Below are 22,314 nucleotides of genomic sequence, written 5' to 3'. Positions count from 1 at the left end.
TATAAATGGCGAGAACTCCCCAGGGAGCCCTGGTTGTTTCCCAAGCCTCATCTTCCTGACCTCTGGAACTTACAGATGTGAAGGCATGGAGCTATGAAGCACTTTCATCCCCTCCTCCTCCTTACCTTTCCTGGCACACTTCTCCCCCAAAGCTCCGGTCTCTCTGATTGTCTCTTCATTTTGACCTCTGCAGATAATGATGCTGATGCTCCACCTCTTCCCTCTCTTTTTCTTTCTCTATTTTATAGACTCTGTTCCAGGCCCACAGTTCTCATTCCCTATGCTCTCCTGGGATGACATTCTCACTGTTGTCTCCAACATTTGTATTGTGTTTACTTATGTGTATCTTCAACCCTGACTTGTCTCTCTCCCTCTCTCCTTCTCTCCTTCTTTCTTTCTCTTCTTCTCTTCCTCTCTTTCTCCCTGCCTCTTTTTCTTTCTCTCCCCCTCACCAACCTGCCGTATTCATAGGCTGGTGTCTCATACTCATCATCCTAGAACTTCAGCATCGGCCATCCTCTCCCCCTCCTCGAATCCAATGTACACCCCCTGCCTCTGCTGCTGCCTGCTTCCTGTTCTCCAAGCAAGAAATGTGTAGCTTCTCTTCATGATCACTCCCTCATCTTCACCTCCCAGGTCCCTGTCTTCCTGACTTTGCCTCCCCAGTCTTCCTCAAATCCCTCATTCTTTTCCTTCATACAAATGTTCTTGAGCCTTCCCACATAGTTCTCTGCCTAGACTCTTACAATGGTGTCAGAACTGGATCACCATGCCCCCATTTTTAGCTTGCCTGATTCTCTCCTCTATACTGCCACCAAGATCATTTTGGTAATAGGCAAGCCTCACCATGTCATTCTGCTGAGTAAAAGCCTGTGGTGTTGGATCCTCCCCACACCCTGTGGCCTCACATGTCAGCAGGCCTCCTGAGGTCAGAGCAAGCCCAGAGCTGTGGCTGGAACTCCCTGCTTCACCCTATGTGTGAGCTCCAGGGATACAGGAAGGTTAGCAGTTCCCGGCCCTGCCTCTGTGGTTCTACCTTTGAGTGCCCTCCTCCTGACATGACACTTCTTCTCCCTCCTCACTTTTTTTTTTTTTTTTTAATTGAGATGGCGGGGGTCTCTCTCTGTTGCCCAGACTGGTCTTGAACTTCTGGCCTCAAATGATCCTCCCACCTCATTCTCCCAAATAGCTGGGATTATAGACATCAACCACTGCACCCAACCTTCACCATCTTCTTACTCTGACTAATCTTTCAGGATTCAGCTCAAAACAACACCTCCTCCAGAAAGCTTTCCATGACTGCTCCAGCATAAGCTAAGAGCCCCTCTTGCCCTCCTGTAGCAACATGTGCATGTGCACACATCTGTATATCATCTCATCCATCTCATTCAATTGAAAGTATGACTCTATCTATCCCACTATGTCACAAACTCTTCTAGGGCCAAGGCCATTGTCATTGTATCTCAAACACCTAGCACAGTGCTTGACATGTAGGGGACCCTCAATAAATGTGTGTGGACTGCACTGAACCTAAGTGGAAAGTGTAAGTGTGCCCTTCTTAGCCAAACCAGTCCAGTATATGGAAACCCAAACATACGAAAGAGAAATGTCTGGAATCTATAATTGACTTTGCAAAACAAGATGCACTACTTGATTCTTTTAAACCGTATGGCTTACTATGTTTTTAAAACAAGATGGATTCTTCAAAAGTGGTTTCTACACTCTTACAAAAATATACATAAAACATAAAGCAAGCAATAGTCAACATCTCATCACTGGTATGCAAAGAAAATGTCTGAGCATTTACCTCCCCAGATTTGTGGATTTCTTTATAAATGACGTGCATGGACTAGCAAACAAATATGTACATTATAAAATAAGTGAAAGAACAGAAATGTTGGAAAAAATGAAACAAACATAAAGAGGTGCAGTATTTTCTTTCTACATCCCAATTCATTATCTTATGTATCCCACTGGGTCATAATGAAATGGGACTATTATAAATCTTTCAACTGGCTGAACACAACCTTTAAATTCTCTTAGAGATCCATGCATTCTTCTTTCTTGAAATATGGAAAATACCCAAGGGCAAGACATTTCTGCATCAGAAGCAGAACGAGTTCCTGTCACTACACCTAAGCAGGAGGATGGCTGGCGACCCTGTGTAAAAGTTAAGAGTGCCAGTGTTTGGGTTGGTTCCAAGTCTTTGCTATTGTAAACAGTGTCACAATGAACATACATGTGCATGTGTCTTTATAATAGAAGGATTTATAATCTTTTGGGCATATACCCAGTAATGCGATGGCTGGGTCAAATGGTATTTCTATTTCTAGGTGCTTGAGGAATCGCTACGCTGTCTTCCACAATGGTTGAACTAATTTACACTCCCACCAACAGTGTAAAAGCTTTCTTATTTCCACACATCCTCTCCACCATCTGTTATCTCCAGATTTTTTAATGATCACCCATCAACGATAGACTGGATAAAGAAAATGTTGCACATATACACCATGGAATACTCTGCAGCCATAAAAAATGATGAGTTCATGTCCTTTGCAAGGACATGGATGAATCTGGAAGTCATCATTCTCAGAAAATTGACACAAGAACAGAAAACCAAACATTGCATGTTCTCGCTCATTAGTGGGTGTTGAATAATGAGAACACGTGGACACAGGGAGGGGAACATCACACACTGGGGTCTGTTGTGGGGTAGGGGGCTGGGGAGGGATAGCAGGGGTGGGGAGATTGGGGAGGGATAGCATTAGGAGAAATACCTAATGTAGGTGATGGGGGGATGGATGCAGCAAACCACCATGGCGTGTGTATACCTATGCAACAATCTTGCATGACCTGTACATATACCCCAGAACTTAAAGTTAAAAAAAAAAAAAAAAAAAGAGTGCCAGTGTTAAAGCCACAAAGTCTGGATTCAATTCCCATCTCTGCTCCTTTTTAGCTGCATAACTTTGGGCAGGTCATTTAACCACTCTGCTTCCATTTCCTTAACTCTGAATCGTGTATAATAAAATATCTTCAAGTATGTGAGTTAGTGCATTTGGGGTACCAAGGACAGAGTACTCAATAAATGAGTGCACAGTAAGCATGAGCAAGGGATATAAATGATAGAAACAATGAACACTAAACGTGTTTGTATTATATCTTGCTTACAGATAATGATAGAGAGCAAGATCACCAGAATTCTAGATTTTTAAAAGCCTTTAGTGCCAGTAAGCAGAGTTTTAGATTCCACTTTGTTCCATAAAAGTGGCTTTCCAGCCAGGCACTCTCATGCCTGCTTCCTGACTAGTGACTAATAGTTGAACTAATGTAAATGTCATTTTGATTTCCTTCCCACTGGCCTTAGAAAATGGTTGATCCCTTGGATATCAGCAAGAAAATGGACTTGCTAGAACAGGAGAAAAAGTGACATAGGCTGGGAGAAAGAAGACTGAAGGTAAGATGATTGGTCCTGGAATCAAAGTGGGAACTGTTCTTTGACCTCACCCTGCTTTGGATTCCTTGTCAGTAAAACCACAACTCAGCTGCCTTTCTCATGGGGATTGATGAGAAAACGCAAGTGCGCAGGGCCTGTGAGTAGGAGGTGCACACAGGCCAGGGTTCCCTTCCTTGCTTGCAGTGAATAGGCTCCAGGTGAGGATGGGGCTTTCAGGTGCCGCCACTCAGGGACAGGCCCTATCCAGAGGCCACCGTCCAATCACAAGGCCCATGGAAAGCCATGCCCTGGGGACAGCTCTGTAGTGACACCAAGAGGCTATGCAGCCTTAGAAGTCTGTAACCTGGTGAGCAGGGGGGTTGAGGCTTCCTCAGAAGTAAATTATACAGCTGAACCCCCTTTATCAAACCCTTCGTATAAGAATCTGATGCCCTAGAGTGAATGAATTGTTATTTGAATTAGGATTCTGAAGTTTGCTTTACAAGAGATAACACCAGTTTCTTTTTTGAATGAAGGAGCGTTCTTGAGTGCACTTGAGACACGATCTAGCGTGTGGGCAACTTCTGAAGAACACATCTGCTATATAAATTGGGAGCAAGTGTATTTCAAATAACTACAGAAAAGGGTTTGTGGGGTGAACATAGAAAAAGAATCTCTTGCTCATGCTATTTAAGAGCTGCTGACCTCTCCACCATGGGAAGAGGATTTTTTTTTTTTTTTTTTTTTTGGCAGCAAAGTCACAACAGCCCGACTTCTCCACCCACCTGCTGGGGAGAAACCACTCTTACCCACTTCATCTGCGCTGGGATACAGCGCCCTCTGCTGGCAGACTACAGCAACAACCTCAGGGATCTTCTCCCTAGATTGGTCCTGGGATGGGCACCTGCCTAGAGGGTCCCCTTCCTGTGAAGGAAGCTAGCTTTTATGAACCTCTTGGGACATCCCTGGGGAGGTCCCAGACTGAAAATCCTGAAGGGTCCAGATTTTCAGAAAAGAACCTCCTCAGCCTTCATTAAAGGGAAACTGTCGCAGCAAAGCCGGGGAGAGAGAAGCTCGCTGGCCTGGGACTTGGTAGCTTTGGTGGCAGGCTAAAATGAAAGCTGACGACACAGCACACTGCAGGATGTGGAGCTAAAGTAGTGGCCTTGACATTTTGGGGGACGACAGGAACATAGCAGGGGAAGGCTGGGGATCTTGGAATGCAACTCAGGGAGCTGGGGAAGGGAAGGGGTGGTGGGAGCACAGGCCCAACTTGGCAGCCACTGCCCTCGAGTGAGTGAAGAGGGTGGTCCGGGAGCATTCCCACAACATAGCCGGTATTGGTCACATTGCCAGACACTGAGTTCCGCACCCCAGCTACACCCCAGGACCACCAGGGAGGTGTCAGGATGCCTGATGCCCAGCTTAGGCCCAGAGATGCCCATGCACCTGGTGGTTACCTACAAAACGGTGGCCTTGATAGAGTAAAATTTGCCTGAGAACTTCAGCCCATCTCCCAGGCTAAGTCTAGTACTGAGAACCCTGGAGGGAGGTCCTGGAAGTGAGGCCTCACGTGTGACCCAAGAGTGGTAGAAGGCAGCTATGCCTCCAGCTGGAGGAAGCCTCCTAATGAGGCATGACCTGGGCTGTTGCCTCCTCTGACACCATCAGTGCACGCTGATCTCCACAAGGTGCGTGATTCCGGACCTGCCTTTCACCTACCTCGCTCCTGGTGGTGAAGCAAAACCCACCTCGCATCCTGACAGATGTCCTCCTCCATACCTACATTTGGGTGGGGGACTGGCCTGCACCATCCCACCCTTTCAAGCCCGGAGGGTGGGCCCTGGCACCCACTCTGCCTTCCCATCTGGCCCAGTTCAACAGCAAGTCTGCAGCCTCGAGTCCAGATTGCTGAGGACCAGGCTCCAGTGACCTTTCTGGATTCTGCATCTTGATGTTTCAATGCCGAGAAAGTAAACAAGAAAGGCACCCTTTGAATGCTCCAGTCAGAGGTTCTGCTAAGACCACTGAAGAAAGCTCAGCTTCTCAGACCTCAGACAAGCTTGGAAGTACTTTGCTCTACCATTTTAAAGAGAGAGAGAGAGTTGTGCTTCTCTCGAGGTCATTAACCCAACAACCTAGGTTACCCTCAGAGGGACACTTGCTCTTCTGAGCACAGCCCAGAAAAAGACAGTAAGAAATTCCTCAAGTGGACCCCAAGGAAAATATGTGGCTGGGATGTGCATCTCAGGTAGGGCACAGAACAGATGGTCAGCTCTTGTTGGCTGAGAGCTCCTATCTCCACCCCAAGAGCTCCCAGAATGAGCTGTCTAGAATGCAGATCTGTTCATGTGGCCTCCCCAACATTGATCACCACCTTCGATTTATCCTCATGACTCTTGGGATCCCCTTCAAAACCTACGCAAGTTCCTACCTGCTCCAGGCCCTGCTTAGCTCTCCAAGTTCATAACAATTCCTCAATACCCATTCCATGTTTTAGTCATGCCCAATATCTGTGGTTTACCAAATGTTTCTAGGTTGCACAGCCTGGCAATGACCTGGAATGCAGGGAGTAGGTGTTAAACTTTAAGTATGGCCCTAAGTGCTCCAGCAGTCAGCTGAGTATGGAATAATGTGAGGATGAACAACTTGAACCTGGACTGAGAGAATGCTCACAGGCAGAGCCAAGATACTTATGAAAAATTCAAGGTTTGCTCTACCCTACAGATAAATAAAGGGCCGTTCAAGATCCCAAGTTCCTAGGACAAAGAGCTGCAATCTTACATTGGAAGCACATAGCTCAAATTAGTCCTGCAAGCACATTTTGTTTAGCCTTTTTTGCTATATTTAAGACTGTATTCTAAAATTGGGGGATTTTACATGAAGATCTGCATTTCCATTTTCCTTTTAAACACTGGAAGATCTGTAAAACAAGGCACAAAACCTCGCCTGGCAATAACTGGAAGGATCACTACTCTCCTTAGGAGCAACAGGTAGGTTCCAGCCAGACACCATTTCCTCCAGTCATCTTTGCACACCTATGCACTACACCCCACAAGTGTCACTCAAGACACCAAACTGGTCCATCTCAAAAGCATGTTTGTAATTGCTTTAGCCTGGAAAACGATTACAGTTTTGTGGTAGAAACAATGCTATTTGCATCAGCAAATCTTTCCTCTTCTTCTTCTTGGAAAAACTACTCTTCCCAACTCTCCGGTACTTAAGCAAGGTCATATGATTACTTCTCCCAGTGGGATCTGAGTAATAGTGCAATGACATGTCACCTCTGGGCTGAGGCAACAAAAAGACCCTGAACTACCTTCCAGCTTTTCTCTTCCCTTGATGTGATGGTCCTGGAGGCCATGTGTCGGAATAGCACAGGCCACCGCCACCAAAAAAAAAAAAAAAAAAAAAAAAAAATAGAATGGCAGAGCTACACAAAGAAGCAGCACCTATAGAGGACTAGAATTTGCCTGAGAGACCAAGCAAAGCTACTGGGATTTCAGGCTTTTTTGTTGTTGTTGTTACTGCGGCATAGCATGACTTATCCTGACCAATATGAGCATATTGATTCAAACCATATCTGAATCAGGCAGTTCACGTATAATCACATAATAAAAAGAGTTAAAATTCTTTGCACTGTCATCATGAGTATATCCATTTAGCAGGTAATGCACACATTTGACAATGTTTGGAGTGGAACTCAATGCAGATGGCCACAATTCCTTACCCTGGCCAGGACCTCTTGACAGTCTCCTGACAGAAGGATGCTCATGTGTCACTGACTGCACTAGGTAGCTCAGGAAAGGGTATAACAGAGCACTCCTTTCTGACGAGAGTCATTTCTTGTGTACCTGCACTTTTTCTACCAGAAGCATTGCTATTGATTTAACAAGCAGCCATGCTCTCTTCTGAAATACATTGACACATAAATGAATAAAGCAAGATGCAACATTAGAAAACAGTAATCTTCACTCAATGAATATCTCAATGGCGACACTAATACTGATTATATATTATAGCTAAAATTCACATACAGGAGTAAGATGTACACTCATGTATAGAAAAAGTAAACAGCAAATATACAAATTTTTAAGAACAAAAGGGGAAAAAAGAAGAAGTAAAACTACATATCCTTACTGCCCCCTAAAGCATATTCAGCAACTCCTTATTCTTCCTTGGAATTGACTTCATTCAGTCATATGCAAACACCAAAAGACAAGTGAAAACAAGACCCACTACACAACAGAGAAGATCTAAAAATAACTACCAGAGCGGGTTGTACATATCAAATGGTTCACATACCAAGAAAGAACTTTGCATATTTTCACTTCCAGCAACGTGCATTCACTACTTCAAAATCTCACTGAGACTTTCGGCAAAGACTTCCATAGTTAAGATTTAACAGATTAAGACTTTAATCAAAAACCAACCATCAAGAATTTCCTGTGCATTTGTAAGCAACAGACAGCTTTCCATCAGATTCTGAAGTTATTACGAGTGGAGAGAGGAAATCAAGGGGAGAACAGCTTGGCAGTGAGGTTTGGGGAAAATATACCAGTAATCAAACACATTTTTTGCCTTTAGAATCAAGGCAGAAGGCCAGGTGTAGTGGCTCATGCCTGTAATTTCAGCACCTTGGGAGGCCAAGGCAGGAGGACCATGTAAGCCTAAGAGTTCAAGACTAGCCTGGGGAACATAGCGAGACCCCATCTCTACAAAAAAAATACAAAAATTAGGCAGGCATGGTGGCGCACACCTGTAGTCTCAGCAACTTGGGAGGCTGAGGTGGGAGAATCACCTGAGCCCAGGTAGGATGACACTGCGCAATGAGCCGTGATTGTGCCACTGCAGATCACATTTCTGACCAGAGTCACTTCTTGTGTACCTGCACTTTTTCTAACAGAAGCATTGCTATTGATTTCATAAGCAGCCAGGATCACTTATGAAATATGTTCAGACAATAATTAATAAAATAAGATGCAACATTAAAAAACAGTAATCATCACCCAATAAATGTTTCTCAGTGATGACACACATGTTGCACTCCAGCCTGGGTTACGAAGCAAAAATTCTGTCTCAAAAAAAAAAAAAAAGGAAAGAAAAAGCAGGAAGCTGTTGTTTTAGCTATGTATTACTGCAGAAAAACATTGGTTATCTCCCAGTTTCTATGAGTCAGGAGCCCAATCCCAACTTAGCCAGGTGGTTCTGGTTCGGGATCTCTCATGAGGTTTCAGTCAAGCTGGTTGAGATCTCATCTAAAAGTTCAGTGGGTGATGGGGTAGGAATCTACTTTCAAGCTCACCTGTGAAGTTGTAGGTCAACCTTGGACCTTGTGTGTACAACTCTTGGGCTGCCACATGACATGGCATCTGACTTCCTCTAGAGTAAGCGATTTTAGAAAATGTCTAAGACAGAGCCCATAGCGTTTAAAATGTAATTGCAGAATTGACATCTTATCACTTCTGTCCTTAAGGGGATTCAGTAAGTCCAAGTTATATTGAATGAGAGAGGATTGCACAAGGGTACAGATACCAGGGAGCAGGGATCATTGGAGGGATCTTTAGTAGTCAAAAGAAGAGAGCTGCTTTATCTATTTCAAATGGCTTTGACATGAGAGGAAGTTCTGTGTTCAGAAGATTGAAACAGTATAAAGATGAGTTGGCTGGCACAAAGTGTATGGGTCAAAACATAGTAGGAAACGAGATTGGCCAGGTAGGAAAGAGTCATATTAGAGATCTGAGGGCCACTATTATGATTATGTATTCAGGTTACATATGTTATTTTAGATTCATGGTGCATAACATCCTAAAGAAGACAGCCATTGTTGACCATAAATGTGTGTAGCTGATGTTTATAAAATGACACAGCAAGAGATGAAAACAAAAGGGATGGACAGAATCAGCTGTGTTTTGGAGAAGGAGGCAACAGAACCTGATGACTGTGTGTGTGAGAGAGAGAGAGAGACAGACAGAGAGAGAGAGAGACAGAGAGAGAGAGAGAGAGAGAGAGAGAGAGAGAGAGAGAGATTAGATACTGCTGGGCATGGTGGCTGACGCCTGTAATCCTAGCACTTTGGGAGGCTGAGGCGGGTGGATCACCTGAGGTCACAAGTTCAAGACCAGCCTGACCAATATGGTGAAACCCGATCTTTAAAAAAAAAAAAAAAAAAAAAAATAGATACCTACTAAAATAGATACCTACTTACCTACTTTCCATGGGGTCTTCAATAAATATAATTTCTCTTTTCTTTGCTCCCAGGTTCTGAAAAGTTGAGAAATAAAAGAGTAAAGATGGAGGTTAAAATATCTTTCTCCTACTAGAGGATGCAGTTGAACATGATAGTGCAAGGAGTCTGCAAGAGGATTCCAGTATTAGCCAGGGTGACCCACCCAGAAACCCTAAAAGCAGAAGAAGATGGAGCTGGACAGATTATTGCCAGCTACTCTTTCCAAATTTACTGATCAGAAAAAATTCCATCCATTTCTCCAGGAATGGAGTGAGCAAAATGGAGACAAAGTCCAATCATTCAGCTGCCTTCACGGTCAGGAAAAAATGATACTCTAACCCAGGACACTATGTGAATGAACATAGTCTATACCGATGTATGGGATCCTCCCAGCATCACTTTATGGGTAGAGAAACAGACACCCAGAGCCAATAGCTAGTGACTCCAACACCCAAGCTCAAAATAATTTGGAAAAGGAATTTGAAGTCGTCCTTAACAGTCAGACTTGCTGGGGCTGCAGTTCCCCAGTGTGTGTGTTGGGGTGAGCTGTGGCCAGGCTGTAGAAAAGGGAGCAGCGGGGTCTGGGGGTGAGAAAGGCAGGAAGACAGGCAGAGACAGAGTCGGCACACTTTGGGACAAGACGCTTTCCCTTCTTGATCTCCCTGAACTGTCACAACCCTTGAGAGAGGGGTGATCTTCACTGGACCAAGGGGAAAACAGACTCTGATTCCCACACAGGCAGAGGTGGCAGAGGAGGGGGCCCAGCCCTGAGTCCCTTGGGCAGGTCTCTCCCTCTCCAATCCCTTTCTGAAACACTCTAAGTCTCTTGGATGGAGGAGGGACCCCGAAAGGAGAGGCAAGGAAAACATAGAGGGGCATCCATGGACAAGGCCAAGCCAGCAGGAGCCGGCCCTGAGGACAGGTGGCCCCACACAGGTCCTCCACAGGCCCCCAGCAGGAACTGGCAGATTGTCTGGTTGCACTGGAATTTCTGACTTGGTGTGGGTTTGGTGACCCACACATGTGGTGGTATGGTAGTCCGTGTGCTGCCTTCAGCCCAGGGGTACCTCGTCCCAGACTTCCAGCTCCCTGGCTTCCAGCACTGGACGCCCTGTGACCCTGGAGTGCCACGAGGATGCCTTGAGAAGCCTCCACACCTCTCCCCAGTCAGGCTCCATGACTCCTCCCACTGCGAAATGTCACAAATCGCGATTGGACCTGGGCTCCATGGCCCAAGGGCTACCTCTGATGGTCTCATTTTCACTGCCCTCTCCTGCCACGCCGCTGCACCCGGAGATCAAGCTCCCCAGCCCTCTCGCTGAGCCTGTGGTCCTCACCCGGGAGTCTCACCCGAGCAGTCCTCCCGCCTCTCAGTCTGCGTCTGGGCACGGTGTCCTCTCAGCACCCCCCTCCACCCTGCGCTCTTCCCGCCTGTCTTAGGTGTAGACAGCGGCTCCTGGTGCCCGAAGCCGAGCCCAGTCTACAGGCCAGCAGCCCCCGGCTCCCTCTGGTGATGGGAACACGGGAGCCGGGCCAGCCCATCCTGAAGGAGACTTGAGCCCCCGGCCCAAAACTTGCCGCACACGCTTGAGGCCGCATGTTTTCTTCTCCTGCCTCTCAAATTCTCACCTGACTTTTCCTCCCTGAACCCACCCCCAGCCCTCCCTCCTTCCAGCACCTTCCACCTCCCTGGTCCCACAAGTGCAGTCAGCCTTAACCCATTGCCGGCTTTCTGCAGTCCGAACCCAGCGGCTCCTTCCAGCTTTCCTCTGCCATAGGGTCCCGTGGATTTCCGTGGATTTCCGAGGATTTCCGTGTGTGTGGCCATTCCTGCTGAGCTGTGACTTGACTCCTGGAATTCACTTCTTCATTGAGCACGACCTCACCGAGCACTTCCAGGGTGCCGTGCACAATCATGAGGCGGGGACAGAGCAGGCAGCCACACATACCAGGCCTTGACCTTGACCTTCTGGATCAGCAAGGGGAGGGAAAACAGACATGAGCAAAATTCCTTCCGAAGGCGTGGAACACTGTGAAGAAAGTAAAAGGGGATGACAAGGAAGGAGGACGTGCCAAGAGGGACGGTCACAGAAGACTTCTCTGAGAGGTAACATTGGAACTGAGACACTAATGATCCAAAGAAGAAAATACTCCAAACCCTGGGAACAGAGAAACCCAGGAAGAGGCATCGCCAGGGCAGGGCCTGAATTCAGGAGGAAGCCGGACATGTAGAAGCTTGGAGAAATGGCCAGGGCAGATTCACAAGAGCGGCCGAGAGGAGAAGGATGGGTCCAATATTCAGTAAGTGTCAGAATCAAGTAAGGCAACGAGATAAGTGAAGGAAACACATCACAGGTAGATATGGACCCTTGTAAAACAGAAAGACACAGACAAGAGCAGAAGAGGTGTGAGGATGGAGCACAGAAAGATGAGACAAGCCAGGGCAGATCCTGTGTGGGTACCAATGGCAGGAAGACAAGAAGAGATGGGCAGAATGGGTATGAATTACATGTGGGTATGAATGACAGAAAGACAGTAAGCTATGGGCAGAGGCAGATCATGTGTGGGTATGAATGTCAGGAAGACAATAGGACGGGAAGAAGCAGATCATGTGTGGGTATGAAGATTAGGAAGACAGTAAGAGACAGAAACAGATTATGTGTGGTAATGAATGTCAGGAAGACAGTAAGACATGGACAGAATCAAAATGTGTGGGTAGGAATTTCAGGAAGACAGCAAGACATGGGCAGACACAGACCATGTGTGGGCATAAATGTTGGGAACACAGTCAGAGATGAGGAGATGGAGATCATGTATGAGTATGTATGTCAGGAAGACAGAAAGAGATGGAAAGAGGCAGACCATGTGTGGGTATGAATGTCAGGTGGGCAGTAAGAGATGGGAGAGGGCAGCTCATGTGTGGCTCTGAATGTCAAGAATACAGTAAGAAACGGACAGAGTCAAAATATGCCTGCCTATGAATATCAGGAAGTCAGTAAGAGATGGACAGAGGCAGACCATGTGGGGGTATGAATGTCAGGCAGACAGCAAGGAATGAACAGAGGCATATCATGTGTAAGGAAGAACGTCAGGAAGACAGTAAAAGACGGGCAAAGGAAAATCATCTGTGGGGTATATGCCAAGATGACAGGAAGAGATGATCAGAGAATGATCTTGTGTAAGTATGAATGGCAGGAAGACAGCAAAAGATGGATAGAGGCACACCATGTGTGGGTATGAATGTCAGGAAGACAGTGTAAGATGGACAGATGCAGATCATGTGTGAGCATGAATATCAGGAAGGCAGTAAGAGAAGAACAGCCTCAAAGCATGTGTTGCTATGAATGTCAGAAAGGCAGTAATAGATGGGTAGAGGCAGAGCATGTGTGGGGATGAATGTAAAGAAGGCAGTAAGAGATGGGCAGAGCAGATAATGTGTTGTTATGAGTATCAGGAAGAGAGTAAGATATGGGCAGATGCAGATTTCGGGTGGGTATCAGTGAAAATAAGACAGTAAGCAAAGGGCAGAGGCAGATCATGTGTGTGTGTGTGTGAATGTCACAAAGACAGTAAGTGATGGGAAGAGCATATCATATGTGAGTGTATATGTCAGGAAGACAGTAAGAGATGGGTGGAGGCAGATTATGTGTGGTATGAAACTTAGGAAGTGGTAAGCGATGGGTGGAGGCAGATCATGTGTGGTGTCAATGTCAGGAGGACAGGAAGAGATGGATAGAGAAGATCGTGTGTGAGTATGAATGTCAGGAAGACAGTAAGAGATGGGCAGAGGCAGATCATATGTGGTGTCAATGTTAGGAAGGAAGGAAGTAAAGAGCAGAGCAGATCATATGTGAGTCTATATGTCAGGAAGATAGTAAGAGACAGGAAAATGCAGATTATATGTGGTCTGAATGTCAGGAAGACAGTAAGAGATGGGCAGAGGGTTTGAAAGTCAGGAAGACAATAAGAGATGGGCAGAGGCAGATCACGGGTCGGTTTGAAAGTCAGGAAAACAGTAAGACACGGAGAGTGGCAAATCATCTTTGGGTGTAAATCAGGAAGACACTGAAGATGAAGGAGCAGATAATTTGTAATATTAATGCCAGGAAGTCAGTAAGAGATGGTATAGGCAGATCTTGTGTGGTATGAGGATGACAGTAAAAGACGGGCTGAGTGAGATCATGTGTGGTATGAAAGGAAGAAAAGAAGTGATGGAAGAGCAGATCATGTGAGGGTATATATGTCAGGAAGACAGTAACAGATGGGCAGTGGCAGATCATGTGTAGTATGAAAGTCACAAAAACAGTAAAAGACAGAGGCAGATCATGTGTGAGTAGGAAACTTGAGAAGACAGTGAAAGATGCATAGAGGCAGATGATGTGTGGTGATGAATGTCAGGTAGACCACAAAGGATTGGCAAGGGCAGATCATGTGTATGTATGAATGTCAAAAAGATGTAAGACATGGGCAGAGACAGATTATGTGAGGTATGAATGCCAGGAAGGCAGTAAGAGATGGGCAGAGCAGATCATTTGTGGACATGAATGTCAGGAAGACAGGGAGAGTTGGGCAGAGACAGATTATGTGAGGTATGAATGTCACAAACACAGTAAGAGATGGGCAGAGCAGATCATTTGTAGGTATGAATGTCAGGAAGACAGGGAGAGATGGGCAGAGACAGATTATGTGAGGTATGAATGTCAGGAAGACAATAAGAGATGGGCAGATCAGGTCATATGTAACTATGAACATCAGGAAGACAGGAAGAGATGGGTAGAGGTAGATCATGTGTGGGTTGAATGTCCAGAAGACAGTAAGAGATGTGCAAGAAAAGATTATGTGTGGTACAAATGTCAGGACAATAATAAAAGATGGGCAGAGGCAGATCATGCTTGGGTATGAATGTGAGAACAGTAAGAGATACAAAGAGGCATGCGATGTGTGGCTATCAAAGTCAGGAAGCAAGTAATTGATGGGTAGAGGAGATCATGTGTGAGTATTTATGTCAGGAAGACAATAAAATACGGCAGAGGTAGATCCTGTGTGGGTGTGAATGTCAGAAAGACAGTGAGAGATGGGCAGAGGAAAATCATGTGTGGGTATAAATGTCATAAAAACAATAACAGATGGACCAAGGCAGATTATGTGTGAGGGTGAATGTCCGGAAGACAGTAAGACATGGGCAGAGACAGATCATGTGTGACTAAGAATGTCACAAGACCGGTTAGAGATGGGCAGAGGTAGGTCATGTCTGGCATCAATATCAGGATGACAGTAACAGATGGACAGATGCAAATCAATGTGGTATCAATGTCAGGGAGCAAGTAAGTGATGGGCAAAGCAGATCATGTGTGGTTATGAATGTCAATTATACAGTAAGGCATTAGCAGAGGTAGATCATGTGTGGGTGTGAATGTCAAAAAGACAGTAAGAGATGGGCAGAGGTAGATCAGGTGTAGTATGAATGTCAGGACAACAGTAAAAGATAAGCCTAGCACATCATGTGTGGTGTGAATGTCAGGAAGATAGTAAGAAGTGGAGAAAGATCACTTCTGGTATGAAGGTCAGGATGACAGTAAGAGTAGGGCGAGGCATATCACATGTTGTTGTGAATGTCAGGAAAATGGTCAGAGAAGGGCAGAGGCAGGTCACATGTAGGAATAAATGTCAGAAGGGCGGTTAAGTGATGGGCAGAGGAAGACAATGTGTGGCTATGAACGTCAGGAGAGTAAGAGATAGTCAGAGGTAGATCAAGTGTGCCATGAGTCTCAGGAAGACAGTAAAAGAAGCCTAGAACGTTATGTATGGTATGAATGTCAGGGCAACAGGAAGAGATGAACAGGGGCAGATAAAGTATGAGTATGAATGTCAGAAAGACAGAGATGGTCAGAGGCAGATAATGTGTGTTATGAATGTCAGGAAGACATAAGAGATGGGCAAAAGCAGATCACATGTGTGTATGAAATACAGAAACAAGAATATAATGGGCATAGCCCCTTCGTATGTAGGTAGGAATCTTAGGAAGACAGTAGGAAATGAGCAGGGCCAGACAAAAAGCGGGTGTGCATTTCAGGAAGATGGAACTGTAGTCACCTCCTTCTCAGGATTGCTGGGCCCAGTCCCAGCAGTAGGGAAGAACCAGATCTTTTGTGGGAATGGGTCACAGGAACACAGAAAGTGAAGACAAGTGAAAAATCTATCAAAGAATGGAACAGAGAAAGTACAAAAGAGATGGAAATAGCCAGGTAATGGATGGGTACGGATGACAGGAAAACTGAAAAACATGGGTATGGACAGATTATGTGTGTGTATGATACAGTACAATTGAAACTTACGAACATAGCCAGACCTTGTGTGGAAATGAGTCTCAGGAAGACAAAAAATGCACAGAATCATATCGTGTGTGGGTATGAATGTCAGAAAGATGACAAGAGATGGGCAGAAGAAGATCACAAATGGGTATGACTGACAGGAAGTCAGTGAAACATGGGCAAGGCAAATCATGTGTGAGTATGAATGTTTAGGTGTATAGTAAGAGATGGGCAAATGCAGATTATTTCTAAATGTGAATGTCAGAAAGACAGATATAAACAGAGGCAGATCATCTGTGGGTATGAATTTCAGGAAGACAGTAAAAGATGAGCAGAGGCAGATCATGTGTGGGTATGAATGCTAGAAAGATAGTAAAGAAAGAGGCAAATCATGTGCAGGGAGGAATGTCAGGCAGACAGTAAAAGATGGGGAAAGGTAGATGATATGTGAGGATATATATCAGGAAGACATGAAGAGACAAGCAGAAGCTGATTATGTGTAAGTATGAATGCACAAACACAGTAAGAGATGGGCAGAGGCAGATCATGTGTCTGTATGAATGCCAGGAAGAAAGAGATGGGCAGAGGCAGGTATGTTGGGCATCAATGTCAGGATGCCAGCAAGAGATGGGCAGGAGCAGATCATGTGTGGGTATGAGTGTCATGAAGACAGTAAGAGAAGGACAGAGGCAGATCATGTGTAGGTGTGAGTGTCAGGAAGGCAGGAAGAGAGGGGTAAAACATCATGTGTGCATATGAATGTCAGAAAGAAGGTAAGTGATGGGCAGAGGCAGATCATGTTTGGAGGTGAATTTCAGGGAGACAGTAGGAGATGGGCAGAATCATATCATGTGTGGGTATAAATATGAGGAAGTCAGTAAGCGATGGAAAGAGGCAGGTCATGTGTGGGTATGAATGTCAGGAAGATGGTGAAAGTGTCCCATCATGTGTGGATATGGAGCTCAGGAAGAAGGAATGTGATGAGCAAAGCCAGATCATGTGTGGATAGGGATCTCATGAAGACAGGAAATGATGGGCAGAGCCAGAACATGTATGGGTATGGAACACAGGAAAGTAGTAACTGATAGGAAATAACAGATCACGTGTGTGGGTGTGAGTCTCAGGAAGACAGAACAAGGTGACAAGATTCAGATCATGAATGGGCGTGAGGCTCAGGAAGGCAGCTGTAAATGGGCAGAACCAGGTCATGTGTGGGTACGGGGCTCAGAAAGACAGAAGGAAATGGGCAGAGTCAGATCATGTGTGGGTATGGAGCACAGGAATCCACTAACTGATGATAGGAAATGGCAGAACATGTGTGGATATGGAACACAGGCAGACAGAGATGGGCAGATCCAGATCATATGTGGTATGAATGTGAGGAGGGCAGTAAGAGATGGGCAGAGCAGACCATGTGTGGGTATGGATCACTGAAAGTGACTAACTGCAGGACAGTTACAGAACATATGGAGATTGGAACACAGAAATAAAGAAAAAGATGAGCATATCCAGGACATGTGTCAGTAGGGATCTCAAGAAGACAGAAGGAGATGGGCAGAGGCAGATCATGTGTGGGCATGGAACACAGGAAGATAGTAAGAAATATGGGGGCAGCACGGGGTCATCGTAGTGGAGTTGCAGCAGCTGTGAGTGCAGGAGGTGGACTCCATGGTGAAGAGTCTGGAGAGACCATCTGGAAGCTGCAGGGCCTCATGTTCCAGTGCACCACTGAATGCTGCCATGGGCCTCTGGTTCAAGCCCAGGCCTTGGGGACCAGCTAGCTGGAGAAGTTCCAGGACCACCTGACTAGGTACAACATGCATTGCAGTGACAAAGCGAAAGACTCAACAGATGCGGGGGGTAAGGGGCTGCAGGTGAAGCAGCCACTAGACGATTGTGTGACCAAGGGTGTGGATGGCCACATGCACCTCATCCAGACTATGAGCAAGGCAAGGAAGGTGTCTGTCTTATCGACTGGGAAATAAAGGTCTTTGTCAGTGGCGATTGGGGCTATCGGGGCAAAAATGTATTTTTTAAAAGGAATGGGAAGTTTAGTCTTTTAAGCCAAGTTAATGAATGAAGAAATTAAGGATGATACCAAGTTTAAGGCATATGCCACTTGCCTCTGGAAACTGGTTCAGTCCTAAAAAGTGAAACAGAAAAATAAATGGCGCTAAAATTTCGGTCAGAGATATTACAGGAGAATGTTTTGAAGCCAATATTTTCTGTGGCCAGGGCTTGTCCTGGAAGTGGGGATCTCCCTTGTCACAAGCAAGAGCCCTCTGAAAGACCGAATTTTTCTTTCTCCACAGGGCCCACCAGGCTGGCAAGGCAGATTCGATGGAGTTTGAGAAGAGCTGTTTTTGTTCATTGCTAACCTCCTGTTTCCCAGAAGCATCACCACACTGTTTTCCAGAAGCTGGGCAACAAAATCCATGAGGTCACTAACTTGGAAGAGGAAAAGAGTTTTCTGGGTCTTTATTTCCTTGTTTTTGTGTTATTTATGCAAAGGCATAAAGTTGATTTTAAGATGTGGAATTGGGAGGGAGAGTAGTTTGGAAAAGGAGTTAGAAAGGTTTCTTGTGGATACCCTCTTCTGGCCATCGAGGTGTGGGTGTGCACTTCTTAAAGTTCTTACACACTGCATCTTTCAGCCTGAGGACCACACAAAAACATGAGCAATGATGTGACACTAATTATGGGAAACAGAGCTTCCCTCTTATTGGCCTATGGTCCCTGAGGCTGTCTGTGAAAGAATGACAAGACAATCTTGCCCTCACATTTTCTCCTGGAAGAGAAGGAGGTTTTGGTTGTGATCTATACTAGTATTTCAGAATGAGTAAGAAAGGAGGAGCTGCTGGCTATTTGGCTGATTATAAGACAGTTGTGAAGCAGTGGACTTGGAAAAACCTGGTTTTCAGAGAACAGAATGCAGTGAAAGCCTAAATCCAGCATTGCTTACATAGCCCCTGAATGAACAGAGCCCAATCTAGACAAAGCCCTGACCACAGGAAGTTCAAGGGAGAAAAAGTAAGCAACTTGAGCTAAGATGAGCTGTGACTCCCCTAAAGCAAATGAGGGGCAGTCCCCCATTACCAAAGACCATTTTTGCCTGCGGCCTTTGCAACACGCAGCCTTCCTGCCCCAGGATGGGACCTGATTGTTTTGATAGCAACCTCACTGCACTTTTACCAGGTTATTACTTGAAATGACAATATAGCCTGTCTGTTCACTGTTTCCAGGCAGTGATATATTTTCCTAGTGGTTTCATTCTTAAAATAAATAAGGTTTAATTTCTCCCCTCCCCCACAAAAAAGAAATAGGCAGATAAAGTTTGGGTACGGATCACAGGAAGACAACAACTGATGAGCACAGGCAGATCAGGTGTGGATACGAACATCAGGAAGACAGAGATAGGCAGAGCCAGATCATGTGTGGGTATAGAGGACAGGAAAACAATAACTGATAGGAAATGACAGATCATGTGTGGCTATCCCACACGGAAAGACAGTAAGAAATTGCAGAGGCAGATCATATGTGAGTATAGATCACAGGAAGATAGTAAGAGATGAACAGAGCCAGATCATGTGTAGCTATGAATCTCAGGAATATGGTAGAAGATAAGCAGAGTGAGATCATGTGTGGCATGAATCACAGGAAAACAAAAAGGGATGGGCAGAGTCATATCATGTGCTGGTATGGATCTCAGGATGATAGCAATAGTTGGAATGGACAGAGCACATGTGGGTATGGATCTCAGCAAAAAAAGAAAGAGATGAGCAGAGTCAGATCATGTTTTGGCAGGAATATCACAAAGACAAAGATATGGGCAGTGCCAGATCATGTATGGATGGATCAGAGGGACAGTAAGTGAAGGGCAATGACAGATCATGTGTCACGTGACAAGCAATGACAGACCATGCATGTGTATGGAACACAGAAAGAAAGAGTTGGGAAGAACCAGATCATTTCTTGGTATATATCCAGGAACACAGAAAAAGATGGGCAGAGACACATCGTGGGTTTGTCTGAATCACAGGAAGATAAAAAAGTTTGGGCAGAGCCAGATCATGTGTGCATGTGGATCTCAGGGAGACAGCAAGAGATGGTCAGAGCCACATCATTTGTAGGTGTGAATCTCAGAAAGTTAAAGAGGTGGCCAGAGCCAGACTGTATGTGGGTGTGATCCTCCGGAATACAGTAAGACATGGGCAGCACAAAACCATGTGTGAGTGTGGGTCTCAGGAAGACAGAAGGGAAGGATGGAGCAAGATTATGTGTGGGTATAGTTCTCAGGAGCACAGAAAGAGATGGGCACAGCCAGATCATGTGTGGGTTTGGGGCACAGGAAGATAGTAACGGAGAGGAAATGACCAATCATGTGTAGATATGGAACACAGAAAGAAAGGGATGGGCATAGCCAGATCGTCTTGCTATGAATCTCAGGAAGACAGTAGGAGATGGGCAGAGCCAGATCCTGTATGGATACAGGGGACAGGAAGGCAGAATGTGAAGGGTAATGACAGAACCTGTGTGGGTATAGAACAGGGGAAAAAAGGAAGATCTGCATGTCCAGATCATGTGCAGATGTGGATCACAGGAAGCCAGAAACAGAGCTGAGCAGGGCTATGTGTTGAGAGGATCACATTTAGAAGTGAAACAGTAGGACAGACCTTATGTGGGTACAGAAAACAAGAAGCAAGAGAGAAAGTAGCAGAGATCAGATCATGTGTGGGAAAGATGGAACTAGAAGACTGTCTACTATTAGAAGAGGGGCAGGTGTGTCTTGACAGAAGCTTGCTCCTGCTCAGGGTCTTTTGGCCTTCGATACACACCTCCCTTGACCTGTGTCCATCATCCTTCGGGTCTTGGTGGAAATGACGCCTTCTCCACAAGCTCTGCACAATCTTCTTGGCCAGGTAGGGGCTGCCTGGTGGATCGCTCACGGCTGCATTTTGCACACTCATGAGTTACATAGGTGTTTGTATGTTTCATGCTATCTTCCCAGATAGACTGTGAGCATCCTGAGACCAGGGATGGTGCCTGTGCTGTGCATTCTCACATGCCCAGGTGCCTGCTGGACTGCAGTGCCTTATGGGGCATTTTCCTCACCCACTTTCTGGTTCTTTGACACAGGGTTTGGAAAACTCCACTTGGCAGCGTGTGCTCCCATCAGGGTTCTTCTGTTTCAGCTTCCACCTGCAGTGCTGTGCCTGTGGGGTCCACATGCGTGACCCTATTTCCCAGCTCCAGGAGTCACAGCCACCTCCTTGGCTAGGGTTTGCTAGGTGTTTTGGAATTGACATAGCCCGAAGGAACAATGCAAGTGGTGCAGCATGGCCATGTCCCAAATGACCATAGTACATGGTATCTGAAGGTGCTGTGCATTGTAAAACCCATCTAGATGTCAGAGATGTTCATACCTGGGAAAAAAGAACATCTCAGAATTGATGATGTACATATTTACTCAATCCAGCTTCAAGGTCCTGAGAGTTGTAGAAATATTTCAGACAGGCAAAAGCTTGTTTTAGTTTTCAGGGATACCCTGTGTTCTGGTCATTTTCATTTTCCGAAAGTTACTTAGTGAGAAGGCGAGAGTGAGCAACTCAATGGCTGCTAGCAAGGTATCATGTTAAACCAGTGGCTGGTTGGGGATTTTACAGTTTTTAATTCTCTTCAGAGTCACATCATCCTCCAATAACTCTTTCTTTCTTCCTATAGTTTCAGTGCTTGACTGGCTGTATGTAAAACACAGAAGTGAAACCAACCAGAAAATAATCTAAAGGCCAAACAGCACCTTATGTCAGTCATTCACTGACATTTGCGGAATAGCTCAGTATGTGCTACTTAAAAACTCCGCCTCAATCTGATGCCCAGGATTATGATTCCATCAACAAATAGTTGATCCCTGATGGCATGAATCAAAGCTGGTGAAACTCACTGCGCTCAAGAAGAGTTCATTCTAGTGGGGAAAGACAGTCAATATGCAAATAAACAAGTGACTGAATGAATGAACTGTGGTAGGAAATGTATCAGTTGCATCTCACCATATTTTTGAGCTATGGTAATGAATCCCCCAAATCCCTGCAAGTTACAACTATAGACACTACTTTTTGCTCACATAATATGAAGGAGGCCACAGGACGGCCTTGTTCCAGGCCCACAGGCCTTCTTGCTTACTCTAGAACCCAGTCTGTAGGGGCAGCCCCTCTCTGGCCAATGCTGTGCTCACAGCCGAGGGAGAAGCATAAGAGAGATGATATCCCCCATGGGAAGGCTTCTGCTCGATATGGTGCTCTTCAGTCCACTTATGTGCCTACTTCTCCAAGGCCAAAGCA

The 22,314-nt window shown here is 45.6% G+C and overlaps 1 pseudogene; it reads left to right on the top strand.

Annotated features, from left to right (window-relative positions):
- Nucleotides 1-16,590: 16,590 nt before the first annotated feature.
- LOC141582850 (protein FAM136A pseudogene) lies at nt 16,591-17,961 on the top strand (annotated as a pseudogene).
- The last annotated feature ends 4,353 nt before the right edge of the window (nt 17,962-22,314 follow it).

The sequence above is a fragment of the Saimiri boliviensis genome, chromosome X (genome assembly GCF_048565385.1).
Source record: "Saimiri boliviensis isolate mSaiBol1 chromosome X, mSaiBol1.pri, whole genome shotgun sequence".
In the NCBI taxonomy this organism is placed as follows: domain Eukaryota; kingdom Metazoa; phylum Chordata; class Mammalia; order Primates; family Cebidae; genus Saimiri; species Saimiri boliviensis.
Note: the sequence above shows the minus strand (reverse complement) of the source record. Positions and strands in the feature narration are given on the sequence as shown.